Source organism: Canis aureus, chromosome 8 (genome assembly GCF_053574225.1).
Source record: "Canis aureus isolate CA01 chromosome 8, VMU_Caureus_v.1.0, whole genome shotgun sequence".
Lineage (NCBI taxonomy): Eukaryota > Metazoa > Chordata > Mammalia > Carnivora > Canidae > Canis > Canis aureus.
In genome coordinates, this window is record NC_135618.1 from 53345154 (window position 1) to 53352112 (window position 6959).

The 6959-nt window shown below is 46.2% G+C and overlaps 1 protein-coding gene across 11 annotated transcripts in view; it reads right to left on the reverse strand.

Moving 5' to 3' along the window:
• The window catches only part of DCUN1D3 (defective in cullin neddylation 1 domain containing 3), a 37273-nt gene extending 30832 nt beyond the window's left edge, over positions 1-6441 (reverse strand). For 2 of the 11 annotated variants that reach the window (XM_077906898.1, XM_077906892.1), the window contains exon 1: positions 6240-6441. The gene's annotated coding sequence lies outside the window, so the exon portion shown is untranslated. Of the gene's footprint in view, positions 1-5339; positions 5511-5637; positions 5843-6174 lie in introns of those variants that run through there. The other 9 variants (XM_077906893.1, XM_077906890.1, XM_077906894.1 and 6 more) reach the window with 6 other exon arrangements.
• Between the last annotated feature and the right edge of the window lie 518 nt (positions 6442-6959).

The window sequence follows — 6959 nt, forward strand, 5'->3', positions numbered from 1 at the left end:
TAAATGCTATGACTTGAGTCTTGTTCAGAATCAGAATTATAGATCACATACCAACCCATCTTAAGCAGATACTGCAGAGTCCAAACCCTTCATCAACCAATAAGAGCTAAAAGCTATAACCAAACTCTGCAGGCTATAACCAAACTCTGCAGTCCTGACAGGGCGGAAGCAATCTATTAATAAAATAAGAGGACAAGTCTTTTCAGCACACTGTCTCCTGGAATGACAGCAGAGACTAAGGCAGTGGTTACAAAAGATGCTAAGTGCTCTCCAAAAATGGGAAGTACTACACTATACAGGGTTTTGCTATCCAAGATAGCATCATATCTGGTCTGGATTTACAGGCCTTAGCAACAGAATTATTTCTAGTCCCTAGGTCCTGAGGCTGAGCCCTCCAGCAGGGCAGAGCAGAAGAGGAACACAGATGATGTTTCTTTTCTTTTTTTTTTTTTTAATTTTATTTATTTATTCATGAGAGACACAGGCAGAGGGAGAAGCAGGCTCCATACAGTGAGCCTGATGCGGGACTGGATCCTGGGTCTCCAGGATAGACCCCGGGCTGAAGGTGGCGCTAAACCACTAGCCACCCAGGCTGCCCAAAGATGTTTCCTAAAGCTATGTAATCTAACCTTCCATGCTGCAATTCAGCTCAAAATCCAACACCGCACAGCTCCACTCAGGACAGTCCCAAGCAAAGCCACACTCTCATCATTAGCATGATGCCTACCTTTCTATGCACTCAGGTTGGGATTGATGCACTGGACATAGGTGGCTTATTTTGGCCACAATAAGGGCTAATCACGACCTCAAGACTGACTTACTGAGTTTCCCTATTCTGATATATGGTATTTAAGTAAAGTTTCATTCACACACATCTAAAAGAAGATTCTTTGGAACTTTCTCCCTCCCATTTTTTTCTTTTGGCATATCAAGACTTCAAAGAATTAAGAGTTTGAGGCACTTCCAACCTTCTCTCTCATTACTTTGCTAAATAAATATGTTGCTAAACATATTTAAATAAGTAAATAAACATGTTTGCTAAATAAATATGTATTACTCATTAGTTAAATGGTTAAGTGCTATGGTAATCTTGTTCCCCCAAAAGAAATAGGACCTTCCATCACCTAGAGAACCAGACACAAGAATCAGTGAAACTAGATTTGAACTGAAAGACACTAACTCAAACACCCTGGTCCATTGTGCAAAGAGCTTCAGAACACTGCAACATTTAGGGAGAATTGGTCCTGGTTCACTGGTATCAACACCTGTAAACAGACACAAAGAGGTAATTGTAGTTATCAAGAGCTGGGGAAATAGAGTTACCAAGTAATTACCATTGTTTCAATCGAGTTACCACATCTTCACCTTGAAACAACTGGTAGCCAATGTACAATTAACTCTCCTTATTGCAGCACAGACATCAAAACAGTAGCTGTATCGGGGATGCTCGGGGATGCCTGGGTGGCTCAGCGGTTGAGTGTCTGCCTTCAGCTCAGGGGATTATTCCGGGTTCCGGGATCGAGTCCCACATCCGGCTCCTTGCAGAAAGCCTGCTTCTCCCTCTGCCTGTGTCTCCGCCTCTGTGTGTGTGTGTGTGTCTTATGAATAAATAAATAAAATCTTAGAAAAAAAAAAAGTAGCCATATCAGATTAATTTTAAGTCACTCAATGCAATACAAAACACCACAACTCCAAGAATAAGTGGCATCAACTAGCTTCCAAAGGTGCCCACCTTTCAGAGGAATATGACCAAAAGCCCCTGAAGTTTAAGAAAGAAATTAACTGGCATCCTATATTAAAAGCCAGCTCAGCTCCAAGACTCCAAATTCATTTAGATTTTGTAGATTCTTTCCCCAAACACAATCAGTGGCCAACATAGGAGTCAATGGCTTCTCCCTGTGTTCAAGTGCCCTCCTATCCATCTACCTCCTTTCAGAAATTAGAAAAGAGTCACCAGTCTCCAAACTGGCTGATGAAATTTCAGCCTACAGGATATTTTCATATTTGCGTTATAATAAACCACTGAAATGAAGATGAGTAGTAGACAGCTTAATAACCCATTGGCTAAAGTATCTGAAGCCCAGCATTAGCATACAAAGTCCAAAATTCTTTAACCTAGACCAACAAAAGCCCTGTGTGTACACACACACACACACACACACACACACGTATATTTTACTATCAGTTCTCTGTTCCTTTGAGTTATTCTGCAGTATGGAGAGCGGAGTCTATTGTTTGCCTGTCCCTAGCTGTTCACTTTAGTCACTAGTTTGCTAACTAAAAGACTTTCCATTTGTATTCAAGTCCGAATTAAGTAATTCAGTACCAGGCTCTATTCCACTCCCTTCATTACCCTCAGGACTGCCCAGTGAGCTCTATTCAAGTTAATTTTCACAATCCATCTACCAATGCTACTAAAATACCAGAACTTAAAACAGGTGACAGGTCCTTAATTTCTGATTTGTTTTTCCTCAAACACTAAAAGGTTTTTATTTAGCATTTCTAATACCAACTTTACTACAAATAGCCTAAGCAACATTTAAGTCCCTCAACCACATGGCTCAAAGGGCCAATTCACTCAAAGAACACACTAGTCACTGTTGTGGGGTTCAAAAGAAGAAAAGAGAGTATTCTTTCTGTTTCGGGCCACTGTGACATGGCAGTAGAGGGCCAAATCAAGGAGGAGTCCTGATTGGGCTTCTCAAGTGGACAATCTGGTCAAGGTGAGGCTGAGAAGTAGCTGACTACTAGAGATGAATGGCCCTAACAGAAGCCAAAGTAGGTTACATCCCCTGGTTACGTGCCAGCCCAAAGATGCCGACACAGTGGGACTGCGCCCACAATGGTCATTTATCTACTGTAATCCACTGAATGAACTTTTAGCACCAACCTACACCTCAGCTGAGTGTTATTAGTCACCAGGCAGACCAGACAAGAGTGGAAATATTGCAACACAAAACCTGTCTCCCTACAAAAGTAACTTCAAACTTAGATCCCAATGGACATCTTTGGAGATCAACAGGGGCGTATTATTATCACCTGCCCAAACTTCAACCCTAAATTCATACACAGCTGGAAGCAAAGGAGGATTCATGCATTAGAACATATGCAGGGTACTTGTTATGCAATTTTAAATAGCAGCATACAGGACAGAAAACAGTAAGGAAAAAAAAGTGCACTCTCAGTTGAACATTCTGTTTAATTCTGAACACAGTTTGACGTTTATCTGCCAGAAAAGACCCAGGTGACCACAGCCATCTCGCCTCCTCTCCCACACTCAGCAGGGTGACTTTTTTTTTTATTGCAATAATCAACAGTACCTGCAAAACAGTAAGTCATAATGCTCCAAGAAAGGAAACAGAACTGATCAAAAAGGAGCACCACTTTCTATTTCCTTTTTCTTGCTCTTATTTTGCCTACCTATTCTGAGCCCAGCCTCCACCTCTCTGACCTAAACTTTTCATTTCCTTTTTGTTCACGAGGCTCTGGCTGTTACTCCCCTTTCCCATTCTCCCTCACCTCTCTACCCTCCCCCTCCTCCACCTCACCCCTTTCTTCCCAAGCCCTAGAACTTGCCAGAGTCATTCCTGCCAGTTTCTGCACTAGCTAGTCCCAGGAACCTGGAAGGCTCCTCCCATATATCTGCATGTCCGGCTTCTTTTTATTCAAAGCTCAACTTAAGGGTCACCTCCTTAAAAAGGTCTTCTTTGACTGCATCCCGATTAGACATGTTTTGTCATATCCCTGTACTTCAGCACTTAGCAAAGTCTGATTCGCTTATTTATTCTGCCCCACACACTACAGTATAAGCGCCATAAGAGTTCAGACCTTACGCCTGCATTCACCTTTGTCAACCACAGCCCAAAATACTGGCCAGCTCTTACTAGCTAATCAATAATGCTTGTTGAATGAATGAATTTTTGACTTTATATTCAATGGTTCCAAATCAATTAAGGTGAGAATAGTACTCATTCTTTTCTTTTGTTACAGTTCTGTGAAACATCTAAACATGATGTTGTTACTTGTATAATCAAAGCATTAAACATCATTTTATCAGGCCTGAAAGCCCTGATGAGTAGGATGGGATCCGTTATAATTCTTCTAGCAATACGCATCATAAATTCAGTTATAGAGGCCCAGGAGTTATGGACACTTTCTAACCAAAGGACCTCTAAAATGTAGGCACTATTTCTTAAAGCTCTTCAGAAAACACAGTTCCACATTCAACAGAGGACTACCAAAGAAAATATCAACATCAAAATAGAAATAGAAACCATTACATTTCACTCTGAAATTCCTACAACAAGCTAAAAGAGGACTACTTGGTGACTTTTTTTTTTTTTTGAAACCCACAGAACATCAATAGAGATCTTCTTTCCAGTCATTCTCTGCTTTCTTCAAATAATTTTTGTTATTGGTTTGTACTTTTTTTTTAAACAAATCACATTTTCTCATTTAAGTCCGTCTATACACAAAGAATCAGCTAAATAAATGAGAGCATAAGACAGAAATCAGCACAAGCCAAAAGTGTCACTGAAGACTTGTGTGAATAGAGAAAAAGATAAAAGAGCTATTGTCCAATTGCAGAAACAAAAAAGTAATATGGGGTTTTCTGTTCTCTGAAGTGCATCATGAAGTGTGGGTGGAGAGAAACACAGAAATCCAGAATTAGCCTAACATCAAATCATTTTGGAAAGAGTTGACAACATGTAAATTCCTCACACACAAAGTATTTAGAACAAGAGACTTTGATTCCTGGGCTATGATGCCATTTAGGAATCCTTGCAAGGGCTTTGGAATCCCAGTATTCATAGGAGAAAATGCTCATCTTAATTTGGAGCTACCAGGCATTGAGAGGTACTCCCAATGTGACATAGCCTGTAACTGAAGTATTACAAAGCTTGCAGGAAGATCTGGGAGAGGCTGAACACCAAATTCAAAAGAGGTAACCAAGGTACCAAGTGCCATAAAGGAAAAGAAAAAAAAAAAAAAACACCAGGATTACCACGTAGCCACAGAGAACTGAGGTGGAAACGAGGGGTGTATATGAGGAAAGATAAGGGGGAAAGGGGAATGGAAAAAAATAAAAAACAATACATTGTCACCCCGTCCCACTTCCTACACAGGATACAGGCAAAGCTTCCAGCCCCATTACCTCAGGCACAGATGGTTATCGTTTATAGCAAAGGTGCACAGAAAGGCCTTCAGGTCTGAGCCCCTTAATTCCAGGGCTGTTAATGATTAAAGGGAAGGATGGGGGTGGGGAGGAAAATGAGGGAGGAGGGAGCCGGAGATTCACCCACCACCTCCCGCTTGGACTCCTACCTCACAGAGCTTACCCGGGCCATAGGACCAGAGTCGACACCCTCTCCAGGGCTGTTCCAGCCCCCAGATCCCCAGGCCTGGGTTGAGGGGTGCTGGCGGTGGCGAGGCAGGGACAGTAGGCAAGTTTTCTTGAGCCCTGCAGCTGACACGCCACAGGCTCCCCTCACAGCCTCTTCTTCCAAAAGGACCAGTCCAGACAAGGCGCTGATTTCCACTCCTCCCCTTCCACCCCCTTTTCTCGAAGGTACCCAACCCCCGCCCCTTCATCTCTCAATGCTCCCCGCTTTTCCTTAACCCCCCCCCAAAACTCACAGCTGCTCCAGAGGTTCCTCCAGTCAAACCCTTTCTGGAAACGACGGCGGCCCGGCGGGTCCAAACCACCTACCATCCCCGCTCGCGTTTCCAGGATCCCTACCCGCGCCGCCGCCGCCTCTTCTTCCACCACTGCCGCCGCCTCCTCTTCATCTGCGGCCCACCGGCGGCGGCCGCCCCCAAGCCCCGCCCCCTCCATCGCCTCCTGCATCATCACTTCCGGTAACCCCGCAGGCCGCCCGCTCCGGGAGGGAGAGAATAGAAGAGGGGCGGGGAGGAACGGGTGGAAGATTGCGTCACGACGTACGCACGGACGTACGAAGCCGTCGCCAAGTAAGGGCAAAGAACTAGCGACGCGGAGGGAGGGCTGGGAGGAGTTGGACTGGATCATTTTTTGGCTAGAATGGGGGTGGGGGAGGATAGCGAAAAGGGGTAAAGAGAAACTAGGGAGACGATGAAGTTGGCTATACTGTTGGGTATACGGCGGAGGGTGGGCTAGAGTATGAAGTTTCAGGGAGACTTGAGACCATCCCTGACCTGGAACTAATGGTTCCACGGAGGGCCCCCCCCCCGGTGGTTTAGTCCGGCCTGGCCTACCGGACCTGCCCGACCAGCGTCGGCCGCGGCTCAGCAAGGCTCCCGGCGCCGCCTCCTCCTAGCCCGCGGTAGGCTGCGGCGCTTCTGTGGGTGGGGGAAGGCAGGCCTGACGCAGAGTGAGTGTAGGGGATGGAGACGCTGACTCCTGGCGCGGGAGACTGGGGGAAGGGGTTGACTCCCCAGGGGCAGGGATGGGCTGGGGGCGGGGGTGCGACGTTGCTAGGAGACGCGCTTGTGTGACCCCAGCCTCGCGAGGGCGGCTCTCTGTCCTCGCCACCGGCCTCGGGACCCCGCCGGGGGAAGCGGCCCGAGGGCCAGGAAGCGGAGGCCTGTTTGGCGAACAGCTGAGATGCCGGTTTGGGGCCCAACAGAGACTTTTCCTGAATCCTTTGGATCCCCGAATGTAAATGTGAGATCAGTAGGGGCAATTCCGGGGGCGAGAGGCGTCAAGCTGGGGAAGGTTGACCCAAACGAGGTCCCGTAGAGGCCACGGAGGCTTCCTAGGACGGTAGTGAGAACCTGCTTCTTAAACGGCTTCGGTCCGCGAACGAGAACGAGACGGAGGCCTTGCTCCGTGACTGTTTATTGGAGTCCGGGAGAAAGTTAAAATGTCAGTCAGTAAGGAAGATATCAGCAAGTACGACATGCCCCCCTAAGACCATAATACGGGGTGTGAAGCGGTAGGAGGTGGGAGGAAGGCCACTCCAGGTGGGGTGAGGCTTTTC